Source organism: Panthera uncia (genome assembly GCF_023721935.1).
Source record: "Panthera uncia isolate 11264 chromosome E2 unlocalized genomic scaffold, Puncia_PCG_1.0 HiC_scaffold_19, whole genome shotgun sequence".
Taxonomy (NCBI): Eukaryota; Metazoa; Chordata; class Mammalia; order Carnivora; family Felidae; genus Panthera; species Panthera uncia.
The window spans coordinates 14,570,688-14,585,018 of record NW_026057588.1 but is presented as its reverse complement, the minus strand read 5'-3'; the positions used below and the strand labels follow the sequence as shown (position 1 = coordinate 14,585,018).

General features: G+C 48.1%; 1 protein-coding gene across 3 annotated transcripts in view; it reads left to right on the top strand.

Moving 5' to 3' along the window:
• SIPA1L3 (signal induced proliferation associated 1 like 3) overlaps positions 1 to 14,331 on the top strand; it is a 238,095-nt gene that overhangs the window by 93,709 nt on the left and 130,055 nt on the right. For all 3 annotated transcript variants that reach the window (XM_049621719.1, XM_049621716.1, XM_049621717.1), the window contains exon 2: positions 492 to 559. The gene's annotated coding sequence lies outside the window, so the exon portion shown is untranslated. The remainder of the gene's footprint in view (positions 1 to 491; positions 560 to 14,331) is intronic.

The window sequence follows — 14,331 nt, the reverse complement described above, 5'->3', positions numbered from 1 at the left end:
TGCCCTCGTCTCCGACCACTCGCCCCCTCACTCACCCTGTGCCAGGCACATGGGCCCCTTGCTCCTCCTAAAATTCTCCATATACATACCCTGCCTCAGGTCCTTTGCACTGGTCATTCCCATGGCCTGGAATGCTCTTGCACAGAAAGTCACACAGCCTGTGGTCCTCCTGAATTAAGGTGTCTGTTCTGTGGCCACTCTTGCAAACAGCAGGCCCATCATTCTCCTCAGCCTGCTTAGTTTCCATCAAGACTGCTGACTACTCCCTGACTCCGCATCATGTATTTGTTTTATTGTCTTCCTCCTTTACTGGAATGTCTTCTCTCTGAGGACAGCAGTGTTGTCCTGGTCACTGGTGTTCCCTTGGTGCCTAGCACAGAGCAGGTGTTCAGTAAACATTTGTTGAGGGGGTGAATTTGTAAATGACAGAAACTGCGGCAGGAAGGCTCAGACTGGCCAAAGACATAACCTTGTGTTGTTCTTCTCCACAGATGCACGGTCTTTGACATTGGCTCTCGTGGGACCCTCAAGGGACACTAGTGCCCAGAACACACTGAGGGTGAGTACAGTGTGGCTGTTTGCTTAAATTTTATAACTAGTCCACATAGGTCTCTATTATCTTTAAAAATTACTTGAAAAAGTATTGAGGGGAAAATGAAAGTCTCCTTCACTGTCCTATGCATCACCTGCAAGTCTAACACCTTCCCTGAGAGCTAATTACGTCAGCAGTCAGGTGGGTGTCATGACAGACCTCTTCCCGCGAATAGTCCTACTTAACGCACATGCGCACTTACATACTTCGCAGCACAAAGAGAAGAGAAGTCATGCTGTATGTGGGTGCTTCCACAGTGTGTTTCCCACCATCCCTAGCAGCAGAGTATCTCGGAGATCTTTGTTCGTGGCACACATCTGTGTATCACACTCTTTTTTAATTCAATTTTTTAAATTTACACAGAATAAAATTCACTCTCTGGCATAGAGTTCTCTGAGCGTAAGCAATTGCAATGTTTGTGTAACTGCCCACCACCATCAAGAGACAGACTGGCCCCCTCACCCACCCTGTGTGGATGTGCTGTTCCTCTGTAGGTTGAAGATACAGCGTAGGTACTGACACAGAATTAAAACATGTACATATGGCAAATACCTGTGATATAAAGATTTTGAATATGTTATAATTAGGTTTATGGGGACTTTGCTAGTGAACATCCTGTTCTGTGTCTTTGGCATAGGCAAAGCGATGGCACTCAGTTGCCAGTGGGGCATTCCAAAATGAGGGCGCCAACCTCTGTTGGCAGGATGCCATGCGGGTGCTTGGGAGTGAGGGCGCTGTCTGATCCTCGAAGCACCAAATGCCCTTAATGGTATGGCAAGTGGAGAACAGAAGATTCTGACGTCCAGACTCTGCCCGGTTTGTGTAACCATGATGTTGGCTAAGTTGCAGGGACCAGCGGGTTGACCCTTGGGAACCGAGTGAATCTAGACAGCAGCTTCTCTTCTTGGCTGCTTATTGGGTCTCTTCACCTTCCTTCATCCTGGCCCAAGGCTCTGCCCAGGTACCTGGAGCGTGTTCATGGAACAGTCTCAAGGGGCTGCATTTCCATCAAAGGATGCTTCTCAGCACAATTTCTTTATTAGCTCTTTTATTTTGAAGGAATTTTAGACCCCAGAAAAGTTACACCAAGCGTGCAGAAAGCTCACGTACCTACCCTTCACCCAGCATCCCCTAATGTCACCATCTTAGGCAGCCTTGGCACAGCTACCAAAACCAGGAAATGAACACTGGTCCAGTACTGTGAACTAAGAGAGTTGAGTCAAGTTTTGCTAGTTTTCCACCGATGTCCTTTTCTTTTCTTTAAAAAAAATTTTTTTAAGGTTTATTTATTTTTGAGAGAGAGAGCAGGGGAGGAGCAGAGAGACAGGGAGACACAGAATCTGAAGCAGGCTCCAGGCTCTGAGCTGTCAGCACCGAGCCTGACGCAGGGCTCGAACCCATGAGCTATGTGATCATGACCTGAGCCAAAGTCAGATGCTTAACTGACTGAGCCACCCAGGTGCCCCCTTGATGTCCCTTTTCTGTTCCAAGGTCCTATCCAGTATGCCACACTGTGTTTAGTCGTCCTGTCTCCTTATTCTCATCCAGTCTGTAATGGTTCCTCAGTCTTTCTTTGTGCTTCATGACCATGCCAATAAATATGCCTTTGATCACCTACTGTTGTGTTCTAGGTACTGGGGATTCAGGAGTGAACAAAGCAGAATCCTTTCCCTGTGGGAACTGACATGCTTCTGGAGAATAGAACGACAGACAAGTGAATGTAGGAGAAGTCCGTAAGACAGGAATGGGGCTGCCTAGAAGGAACAGGAGTTATTTTAGGCGAGGTAATCCGGGAAGGCCTCTCTGAGGAAGCCCTGAATAAGAATAAGGCTCCCAACCTAATTCATCCACCAGCCAGCAGGAGATCTAAATAAATTATCTCACTTCGAAACAGGGTTTCAGGAATTGCAGCAACAGGACACTGTTTCCTCTCGGTGGGGCAGCCCCTTCTTAGCTCTCGCCTTTTGTTGCCCTGTAAAAGTGCAAAGCATTGCCAGATCCTCTGACATTTTTTTTTCCTGATAGACAGCAAAAATGAAGAATTCTTGCTAGTCCAATAAACCCAAATTATGCTACATCAGATAACTTTTAGTGATTTGTGGATGAACATATTTTGTTTACCTTGTATTTGTTTATTATTATTATTTATTAAATTGCTTTTGTAACAAAAGATAACTGATTTTTCATTTTGGTAGTAATGTAGATTCCATTTTATTTTATTTTAGAGAAAGAGAACACAAGAGAGGGAGAGGGGCAGAGGGAGAAAGAATTCCAAGCGGGCTCCATATGGAGCCCAACGTGAGGCTTAGTCCCGCAACCCTGGGATTATGACCTGAGCCGAAATCAATAGTCAGATGCCCAACTGACTGCTCCACCTGGGGGCCCCAGTAGACTCGTGTGTGTGTGTGTGTGTGTGTGTGTGTGTTTAAGTTTAAAAATGAATTGGATTAGTGAGGCTCCTGGCTGGCTCAGTCGGTGGAGCATGCAACTCCTAATCTCGGAGTCGTGAGTTCAAGCTCCACATTAGGTGTAGACATTACTTTAAAAGAAATAAATAAAAATAAAAACGCATTGGTTTAAAGAAAATATTAAGTAAATAATTGCATAGATGGGACTAGATACAGCTGAAAAGAAGAGCAGAACACGGTGACTGAGGCTCGGTAGGCACTATTCTAATTCAGTTTCCCACTCTTTCTCCTCTAGTTCGGGGGTTCTCATCCAGGGACCTGAATAGATGTTGGCAAACAGTTACCACGGACAGGTGCCCTGAACCATTTGTGTTATGGTGGGTCCATCAGCCAGGAATGCTTTTAGCTACCAGAACAGAAAGCCCAGCTTGCAGCATTTTAAACCACCGAGCATTGATTTCTCTCCCATAACAACAAACATGAAGGTATTTGGTTAGTTCAGAGGCTGAGTGGTGTCCAGCCTGGAGCTTCTTTGATTTACTCGGCCTTCCCTCACGATTACAAGATTAGTGCTGTAGCTCCAGTCAGAACAAGGAGGGGAAGGCCAACACCCAGCCACACGTGTTTTCCTTTTCTGGACCACTTACGAATTCTCCCCAAAATCCTCCCACAAGTTTCCACTTACATCTCACTGGCCAGCAATGTGTCACGTGGCCTCCCCTAGCTCCAAGGAAGGTGGGAAATTTCATTTAGCTTTTTCAGCCTCTCCTGAGGAGGAAGCCAGAGGAAAAGGGAATTGAGAGTGTCAGTCGGGTTAGCCAGCCAACAGTGTCTGGCTCCACAGGGGAAGAGAAACAATAATAATTAACATTAATGGGTACTGACTCTGTGCCCAGCCCTTCTGTGAGCACTTTACACGCATGATCTCATTCACCCCTTGCACCCACCCTGTGAAGTCGCTGCTATGATCTCCCCACAGGAATGACTTGGAAACTGAGGCACAGAGTGGTAAAGCCACCTACCAAGTCAGGGAGCCAGGGTGGGGACCTTTGCAGTCTGTCTCCAGAGCCCTCGCTCTTGGCATTACACTTGGTTACCTCATAAGAGGTAACCTGGGGTCCCCAGACTGCTGGCTGTGTGACCTCGGTTTTAAATTCTTCCAGCAGGGGAGGAACAGGGCAGCGTGTTTTCTTTGGGGAAGTTTCGGTCATTACAAAGCTTTCTTGTGAATCACGTCCGCCCTGTGCTCTACCTTTCCCTGGTCCTGGTCCAGTCCTGGTGAGCCAGCACCGCACATCTTCCTGGCTTGCAGATGGCTGAGAAGGCTAGTCCTGGCCTCCCCTTTCCAAAGAAATCTTACCTGTGCTTTTAATGCATCTTTCTAGAATGAGGCTCAGGCCTTGTTTCCTTTTTTGGGGTTCTGCTGGTCGATTCAGCACACATTTAACGTGCTCCTTCTCTGTGCCTATTCCTGAGGGGTAGTAACCTCATGGCTGGTGGACCCTGCACTTAATGGGGCTCCTCCTCCCAGGAAGGAGGCAGGCCCTCAGTGACAGTGACAGCCCAGAGCAGTTCAGGGCTGTATGGGGGAAGCCCAGGGGATGGTGGACCCCGGAGGTGGCTAGCCAACCTGGAGGTCATCTGGGGCTCCTGGAAGCAGCTTTGGGCCTTAGAGAAGAGAGAGATTCATCAAGGAGCAGTTTGCCCTTCTCCACTCCCCCTGTCTTCAGTGAAACTCCCCTTTCTTCTTTCTGAATCGCCATCCTTTCCTCTGTAAAATTAGGGGTTTGGACTTGGGTTTCCATCCATCTGTCTCATAAACATTGGTCATTTCCCATTTCCTGCTCTTGTGCTGGGCACGAGGCTTACAGGGCGGCCCTCCTGGAGAGAGAGTATTGTGGGAGAGATCTCTGGGTAAACAGCCTGGAGCGATGGGAGTTCTAATAGGGGAAAGCCACAGGACTGTGGGAACTTGGGGGGACACCGAACCCTAACTTGACATTTCAGGGCAAGTTTCTTGAAATCGAAATGGCGAAATCAGGAATGGTTTCACGTGGTAGCCAAGAGCAAGAGCTCCAGAGTCCGGCTACGCGCAGAGCAGGGAGTGTAACCCAGGAGCTTCCTAACCCTTGAGAATTGACAAGTGATTATGGGGGCGCCCGGCTGGCTCAGTCGGTTAGGCATCTGATTCTTGATCACAGCTCAGGTCTTGATCTCAGGGCCGTGAGTTCAAGCCCCGCATTGGGCTCCATGCTAGGCATGAAGCCTACTTAAAAAAAAAGAAGAAAGAAAAGTGATTATGAATCTCAAATACTTAAGAGTAGTGCCTGGCACAAAGTAGCGACATAATACATGAGATGGTGGTGGTAGTGGCCGCAGCGACAGCGGTAGTGGTGGTGGCTTATATGCCTTAGCCTTGACTGTGTGTCCCAGGTTAGGCAGCTTCGTCTCCAGCCTGTAAGATAGTAAGCACTAGCTGGTGGTGTTAGGATTACTTATTTACCAAATAGGAGTGTTTACCTTGTGCCCAAGCTGGTATGGTGCCAGGATTAGCAGTGCTGTGGTCTGGGGACACGGCTCGTTCAGCTGAGACCTGGGCCAGAAATCGCACAGGAACAGAGCAGAGTGTCTCTGTTGTGTATTGGAAACCCACTGTTGTTGGCTTCCCAGTCCTTTTCCACCTAGCCAGTCCCTGGGCCTTTCAGCACTGGCTGCTAGCACGTGGGCTGCCCTTGACCTCTGCGGCCAGAACGCATGGATGCTCTGCTCAGCCCATCAGCTGAATCCCAAATTAGACCTGACAGCGTGATTTATTCTCTGGGATGGAGCTGGAAGGGCAGAACCCCAGTGGGTGATTCCGAGGGAAGGTTGTCAGCCCGAATTAGCCCGGGCCCTTTCATGCAGTCTTGCTGGTTCAGCTTCCTCTAGCTAATAGGGTTTTCCAGGGTGTTGCTGGCTTCTGAGCCTCCTCCTGTCCCCAGGGGCTGAGACTTGACTGTGATCCCTGAGGAGCCGTGTCTGATGAGGGCCCCGAGGTGGGCTCTTTCTGAAGGGAGTGGGGGCTCTGGGTCCTTTCATCGTTTGCATCAGGAATTGAAAGTGGCAATTCCCCAGGGAGTAGTCGGTCTGTCCACACACACCCCCCCCCCCCCCCACCGCCTTCCTTTCACTGAGGTTCAGTTCTGGCAACAGGAGGCCACGCACAACCTTGATACTCACCTCCCAGTCTGTGATCACCCTTGTCTCTGCGTCTAGCTGCCTTCCTTCCATCTCAGGAATGCTAGCGATAGGCAAGCTTCTGCTGCGATAACAGGTTGACCCTGAAATCCTAGAAGTTGGAAATAACGAATGTCAATTTCTTACTTGTGACACAAGGTAGGTTAGGTTGGCAGGGGGCACTTTACCTTGTACCTCAGAGATGCAGGTCGATGTGGGCTCCAGTCTTGAAGCCTCATGACTAGAACACATAGCCTCCAGGGTCACCGTGGCAGAACAGGGAACTAGAGACTCCCACAGCACAACACTTAGATGCTGAGGCCCAAAGTGACACAGTTCACTTCCGCTCGTACCCAGAACTAGTTACATGGCCCTGCCTAGCTGCAAGGGGCTAGAAATGTGGAGGTACGTGGGTATTCAGTGAACAGTAAATGTCCTGGCCACAACAGTCAGGTGTGGTATTTATTAAGTACCTTCTGTGGGCCAGACCCTTTAGAGCTTTGGCAATACAAAGGGGTCCTCACCTTCCTGGAACTCATTCTCAGTGGAGGAAACAGAAGTTAAGTAATTACAAAAACAGCTGTGTGATTGCATCTGTGCTAAGTGCCCTGATGGAGGAACCAGCAGGGCATATCTAAGGGGAGTCTGATGTGTTTTGGAGAGATCAGGAGATGTCTGTTGTGAGGACTGACATTTGGGAGGAGGCCTGAAGGATCAGTAGACTTTAATGGAATGCGAGGGAGCTCTGGGCTAGAAGAGTTTGACTCTGCGAAGGAACAGGACGAAGGCCAGTGTAACTGCAGGGTCACTACAGGGAGAAGTCAGGAGGAGATGGGTATTTGGAACACCTACCTTTTGGAGCTGTTGCAAGAACTGAGCTCAGTCATTGTTTCAGCAAATACTGAGTTCCTGCCCTTTGGCAGGCAGAGTTTCAGGTACTAGGGGCAGAGCAGTGAACAAGACAGACAAATGTCCCTGCTCTTGTAGAGCTGAAGTTCTAGAAGGAGGAGCTAGACAATAAACAAGAAAAGCAAATAAGGTGATTTTACCTGGTTAAAAAAAATATATATGTATGACCAATAAATAGGGTACTTTGTAATAGAGAGTGTATAGCTCGGATGTTTTTGGCTGTAAATGACAGAAAACCCCATGCATGCTGGCGTAGGCAGTCAGGGAATGTGTCCAGAGGTCCAGTCAGGGACCAAGTCCAGAGGTTCTTTGGGCTGTTTTTTGGGCTTGTGACATGGTAGCTCAACAGTGGTGTTGAGGACCCAAGTTCCTTCTGCCACAGCTCTGCTGTTCCTGATGCCGCCTACACTTTAAGGCAGGTCCCTTCCACAGTCCTAGTGTGGCAGTTAGGGACACTAGGGGCACTCTCCTTTGGGAGCAGAAGCTTCTGCAAACTGTGTGTGCCCCAGGGACCTCTGCTAGCTCACTTTTGTGGGTAATGAACTGTAAGGGCGGTGGGAGGGCAATGGGGAGGCTGCTGCCATAGTCCAGATGGGAGGCGATGGAGGACAGGACCAAGGTGGGGGGAAAGGGGGGGCAGCTTGGGAGGTGGACTGGACAGGGCTTGCTAATGGCATGGCTGCTCAAGAGAAGGACTGCTGAGCAGACACACACACATACACTGACACAGACGTCGACCTTGCACTGTCTTCTTCCTATGAAAGCCATGGTACACATTTGCACATTACAGACTCAGAAATCTTGCAGAAAAGATCCTGCATCTTCGCCTGCGAGACCTTATTTTTTAAAAGACGCTTAGTAACATGTTCTACAAAAAAATCTGAAAAATCTTGCTTTAATGGTTCTCATCCTCACCGCATATTAGAGTCATGTGGGGAGTTTTAAGAAACCCCAAGGCCTGGGCCCCACCCCAGACCAGTCCATTAGAATCACCAAGGGTGGGACCAGGCGTGGGATGTTTACTTTAAAGCTCCCCAGATGTTTCCAGGGTGCGGCCAAGGGTGAGGACTACTACTTCATTGTATCCTTGGGTGAGCTTCACATTTATTAACCTGTATTGTTTGTTCGCCTCTCTGATTATCAAAGTAATGCTTGTTGTTTAAAAAGAAATCAAAGGACTCAATCCTCCAAGATGATCACGATTGCAAGCTAATGTGTTCCTTCAAAATCTTTTTAAATACTTGGGCTAAAAAAACCACATGTGTCCTATAACATGGTGTTTCCCATCTTTTCAAAGAGTTTTTTTTTTGTTTTTTTGTTTTTAAGTTTTGGGGCCTACTTGAAATGTTTAGGGATTATAAATAATATAATCAGCTGTCTACTTATATTTTTAAAGTTTATTGACTTTGTGACACATTTAGAATCACGATATCAAAAATGCTGAAATCTAAATGTTGCTTCCGTCTTCTCACATACCATGAAAACAGTGTTACATTCTCCACAGACATCCTTGTCATGAGAGTCACTTTTTGGGCCATTTACACATATTTCTAGCATCCATCATTTTCACGTTCATCTGAAGTGTTTATGATGTGGCACTTCTTTATTTTTTTTTTATTATTTATGTTTAAATGTTACTTATTTTTTTTTTAATTTATTTTTGAGAGACAGAGACAGAGCGTGAGCGGGGAAGGGACAGAGGGAGGGAGGGAGGGAGGGAGGGGGAGAGAGAGAGAGAGAGAGCGAGAGAGAGAGAATCTGAAGCAGGCTCCAGGCTCCGAGCTGTCAGCACAGAGCCCGACGTGGTGCTCGAACCCACAGACCTGAGCTGGAGTCGGACACTTACCCGACTGAGCCACCCGGGCATCCCTATCGTGGCACTTCTTGAACCTATGTATGATGTTTTCATCGGAGACTGTATCCCAAGCCTCAAGAACCCAGTCATATATATCAGGTTGTTTTTTTTTTTTTCCAATTAATTTTCCTTTTAGTTGTGTATGGGTAATTTCTGAAGTACAGGCACTAACTTGCTATGTTACATTTAAAAAGAAAATATATTTTCTGGGGCTCCTGGGTGGCGCAGTCGGTTAAGCGTCCGACTTCAGCCAGGTCACGATCTCGCGGTCCGTGAGTTCGAGCCCCGCGTCAGGCTCTGGGCTGATGGCTAGGAGCCTGGAGCCTGCTTCCGATTCTGTGTCTCCCTCTCTCTCTGCCCCTCCCCCGTTCATGCTCTGTCTCTCTCTGTCTCAAAAATAAATAAATGTTAAAAAAAAAATTTTTTAAAAGAAAATATATTTTTTAAGGACAGTTACTGAAAATGGGTGAATGAATAAATGTGAATACATAAAAGTGATTACATAAGTACTTGTTTTTGAGTCAGACTAATCATCCCAATATGAATTAAAAATGTCAATTTAGGGAAATTAAATTTCACCCCCCACAGCGGCATTTTGCTTCAAGACAGGTTGCCTTACACACACTTTTTTTTTCCATTTTCAAAATTCTAGTTTAATGCCACTCTCTGTATCATAAGACTTTTACATCCAGTATTTTGTTTAGAATAAGTGGATGTGCTTACAATTATTTGCTCCTATTCTTTTTTGAAAGAATATTTAAAGGACCTGTTTAAGTGACTCACAACACTTGGGATTGTGATGTTGAGCCCTTGAGAATGTTTTCTAAATCTTTTATAACATATGCTGCCTTTTTATCGTTATCTAGACCAGCATCATCTAAGTCTTTAGGTGCTAATGTGTCTTTCCCAAATATCACTTTGTTCAAAATAAAATAGTACGAAAACTCTGAAAGACAATTCTTATTTCTGAGCATCATTTTTGGGGGGAAATCTTACTTTATACTTGGACAGTTCTTGTAATCAAAGTAAATTAATTAGGTTAAATACACAGAATTAGCTCAGTGGTGTTGGACTTTCCTGCCACGAGCAATATAGTTGGAGAGCCCGAGCTCTCCGACTTTCCCAGCTTAATCTCATTCATTCATTTATTCATCCACTCATTCAGCATTGATTAATTTCCAGTCAGCTACCCTAAGAACTGGTATAGATGACAGTAGTAAAAATGGCCTGTGCTGGAACCCCAGCCCTCCAGTTCCACCTGTGTGCCTATGGCTAAAGCACTTACCTTCCTGTGCCTCAGCTTCCCCATCTATAAACTAGAGGTAGTAATACTACCTACCTCATAAAATGGTTTGTGGAGAGTCAGGGATTTAAAATACAGATCCATGATCCCAGGTGGAACATGATTGAAACAGACTATCCAAATTATCCAGGGGCACCTGGGTGGGTCATTCCGTTAAGCGTCCGACTTCAGGTCCTGATCTCACGGTTCGTGAGTTCAGGGCGAGCCCTGCATCGGGCTCTATGCTGACAGCTCAGAGCCTGGAGCCCGCTTCTGATTCTGTGTCCCCCTCTCTTTCTGCCCCTCTCCAGCTCATGCTCTCTCTCTCTCTCTCTCTCAAAAATAAACAAACATTAAAATAAATAAATAATCCAAATTATCCAGAATTCCAAAACACATCTAGCCTAAGAGGTTTGGAAAGGATTCATGAGGTATGAAAGCACTTAGCATAATGCCTAGCACATAATAAATGCCATGTAAATGGTACCCATTTATTATTATTTAAAGTGCGTTGCCTCATCTTCCTTAATCATCATCTTGGAAATGCAAATGATAACCATAGTGAGATAACATTCCACACCCACCTCAATGGCTAAAATAAAAGACGATACAGGAGGAAATGAGGTCAGAGAATTAATGCAAAGCCTTGTAGGGACTGAGGCTTTGTCCTAAATGTATAGTGGGAGGGTTCTGAACACAGAATGGACGTGATCTGAGTCATGTTAAGAGTCCCTCTGGCTGTGTGTGGGAGCAGGAGTGGGAGCCAGGAAACTAGGGAGGAAGTTCCTGCTAATAAGTCCATGGTCCGGGCAGGAGACACTATGCGGGGATGTACGCAGGTCCTCATGTTTTCAAGGTGGGGCCAACCGTAAGTATGAACGGACTAGGTGTAGGATGAGAGAGGGGCCGGCGAAAGACGGCACTAAGGTTTTGTCCTCACCACCAGGAAGACCTTGAGTTGGGGACCACCTGAGCGGAGGTTTGCAAGGAGAAAGCGAAGGTGGTGTAAAGAATCAGGAATATGCACCTTTGGGTCTGTTAAACGTAGGCAGCTGCCCGAGCTGGCTGGGAAGCAGTCGGTATCCTAGTCTGGAGTTGAAGGGAAAGGTCTCTGCTGCCGAAGGAAATGTAGGAGCCCTCAGCAAAGAGACAGTATTTAAAGCCAGGAGACCAGATGAGATCACCGAAGGATGCGTGTTGATAGAGAAGAGAAAAGCTGTCCAAGAGTCAGAGGCTGAGAAGGAGGTATCTGGGGGAGGCAGAGACCCAGAGAGCACGGAGCCTGGAAACAGCCTTGAAAGCTGGGGACATGACAGACAAATGGTTGATGGGCGCAGGTTCAAGAAAGAGCTTTTGGGTTTGTTTTTATTTATTTGTTTGTTTTATTCATTTTTGAGAGACAGAGACAGGGCATGAGCAGGGGAGGGGCAGAGAGAGAGGGAGACATTGAATTCTGAAGCAGGCTCCCGGCTCCGAGCTGTCAGCACAGAGCCAGACGTGGGGCCCGAACCCACAAACCCCGAGATCATGACCTGAGCTGAAGTTGGGCGCTCAACTGACTGAGCCACCCAGGCACGCCATTTGTTTGTTTTTAGAACAGTTTCAAGTTTACAGAAAATTGATCTCACAAAGGTATGAAATGGATCCAACCTTAACGATAATACAGAATAGGTTGATGTCCCACCTGTGTGTTCCTCCTGCTCTCCCGTACCTCCCGATCTTTTTCCGAGACAGGGCCTTGTGCCCACCTTCCCAGCAGACACGAGCTGTGTGAATGTACGGCCCCGCGTGTTCTCTTTGTTGCTCTGTCGCTGGTGCTGAGGCCACCACATCTGACGCACAGTAGCCGCACAAGGTCTTCTCTGGAGGAGGGATTAGAACTTGAAGGAGCCCTTGCAATCAGAGGCTGTCACTCCAGAATGTGACAAAAATGTGTCTTCTGGACCTGGGCTTCTGGCTCCTCTGGGTATCTTCCCTCTTCCCACCATGGGTTTTAGGGGGAAGGAATAATCGGGAATGAAACCCGGACATCCGGGTGGTCCCCAAACTAACCATTTACTAAGTGCCTGGTCCCGTGGCGGGACTGACATGGCTTCCCCATCTGTAAATGGGATACTAATAGTATTGACCTCACAGAGCTGTTGCGTGGAATCAATGAGGTAATGCTGTGAAACACCGTAGGTGTAAGTGTGGGCTGTTGTTAAAAGTAATACCGTTACCATTATTCTGACTTCATGGCACTCCCTCTCTGGTAGGGGAGATAGATATCAAATAATCACTCAAACAGCCACATAATTTAAGTGGTAAGTAAACTCTAAGGAAAAGCCAAGGTGCCTTGAGAGAATAGCAGGGTGGGAGGTGAGGGTCTTATTTGAGGCTCGGGTGGGGATGGGAGGGTCCGAGAAGACTTTTCTGAAGAAGTGGCCCCCAAGGATAAATAGGAACTCACCCAGGGGCGAGGTGTTTTGAGCAGAGAGAATAGCCTGCAAAGAGGCCCTGAGATGGTGCACAGCTGAAGTGTGTTGGAGGGACCCAGGCCGGTGTGTCCTGGGGTGGGGCAGGGGTCGAGTCAGCAGGCCCAACACGTGGGGCCCAGTGATAGAGATTTGGACTTTCTTCCCACAGCCCCTGGGAGCCACAGAAGGGTTTTAAGGAGAGCAGTCATACTATCTGGTTTGGTTTCGTTTGGTTTCTTCACTCCTGTGTGTACTTTCAAGTCTTGGTGTCCTGACTCCTTCCTCAAGGACCGTTTGTCACGCCTGCTCAAGCCAGGGTCAGGGTCAGACGCTCCAGCCCTCGCCCAGCATGCAGCACCCTGAAGCGTGCTGTCTTCTGCCACTCAGTGTGCAGGGTTGAAAGGAGCTTTACATCAGGAGAAGGTGCCCTGGTCCAGGCTCAAGGATCCTCAGGAAAGACGTGGCTTGTCGATCCATGCCTGCCCGGCCACCGGGGGTGGGGGGGGCGCCGCATCGCAGATCACAGCAGCACCGCCTCTGTCTCAGAAAGTCTCTGGGCATTGCTGACCTGTGATCCCTTCCTCTCAGAAAAGAGACCAGCCTGCTCCCCGCAAAGATTGCCTCGTTTCGCCCCACACCTGGAGCTACCGACTGCACCCTCCCTCCCCGGTTCCCTGTTTATTTTGTCAGATGCCAACCAATATGTTGTCTCAGTTCCCTCTCCTGGGCCAGGCCCCGGAAAGAGGTGGGACAGGAGGGGGAGGCGAGTTTCCAGATGACCTGTGTCTCCTCATCACTGCACAGGAAATAGCTATTTTGTGAGCCATTTGTTTTTGGAGGCCCTATATCAGTGCCCCAGCCCCTCAGGGTGGACCCAGGTGAGTCTGCCCACCTCCCCTTTGTCGTCCCCCCCCCCCCCCCCCCGCCCACCTTCCAGCCTGGGAATCGTGTCAGATTCCTGGGGTGTGGAGAGGCTCAGGTACCCTGAGCATCTCCTCTGCGGAGTGACGTCTGTCGGTTGCTGGGTGAGTGGAGGGCCCTGCTGTCCTTCCTCTGCTTGCCCATGGCTGCCTGCTCCCAAAGCAAGGAGGGCTGTGACCTCAGGGGGAGGGGGCCTCCCTTCAGAGCAGTTGGATACATTGTGTCTCAGGAAACCCACAAAGCTTACAGCCTGGGCTCCAGAGCTGTGCCACCCACGTAGTTGACAGACTCTTCTAGAGACTCTTAAACAGATGGGTTCCCCACCCAGGCCTGGTCCTTGCTGTTAAGTGTGTCACAGGTATTGATTAATTTAATCCTTCCCACAGCCCTATGAAGTAGGTACTGTCGATTTTATAGATGAGGAAACTGAGGCACAGGTAAGCCAGGTCACTTGTCTGAGCCACACAGCTAGAACGTGGCAGAGCAGGACTCAAACCCAGGCCATCAGGCTTCATAATCACTGTTCTGTGACTGCCTGCCCACTCCCCTGACACTGCACACACTCTCCTTACCACATCACCCTGTTTATTTTCTCCTTAGCACTTACCAGAATCAGTTTGTTGACTTGTGTGTCACCTGTCTACACCCTTTAGCATGTACGATCGATGACACAAATGATGTGTCTTATTCGT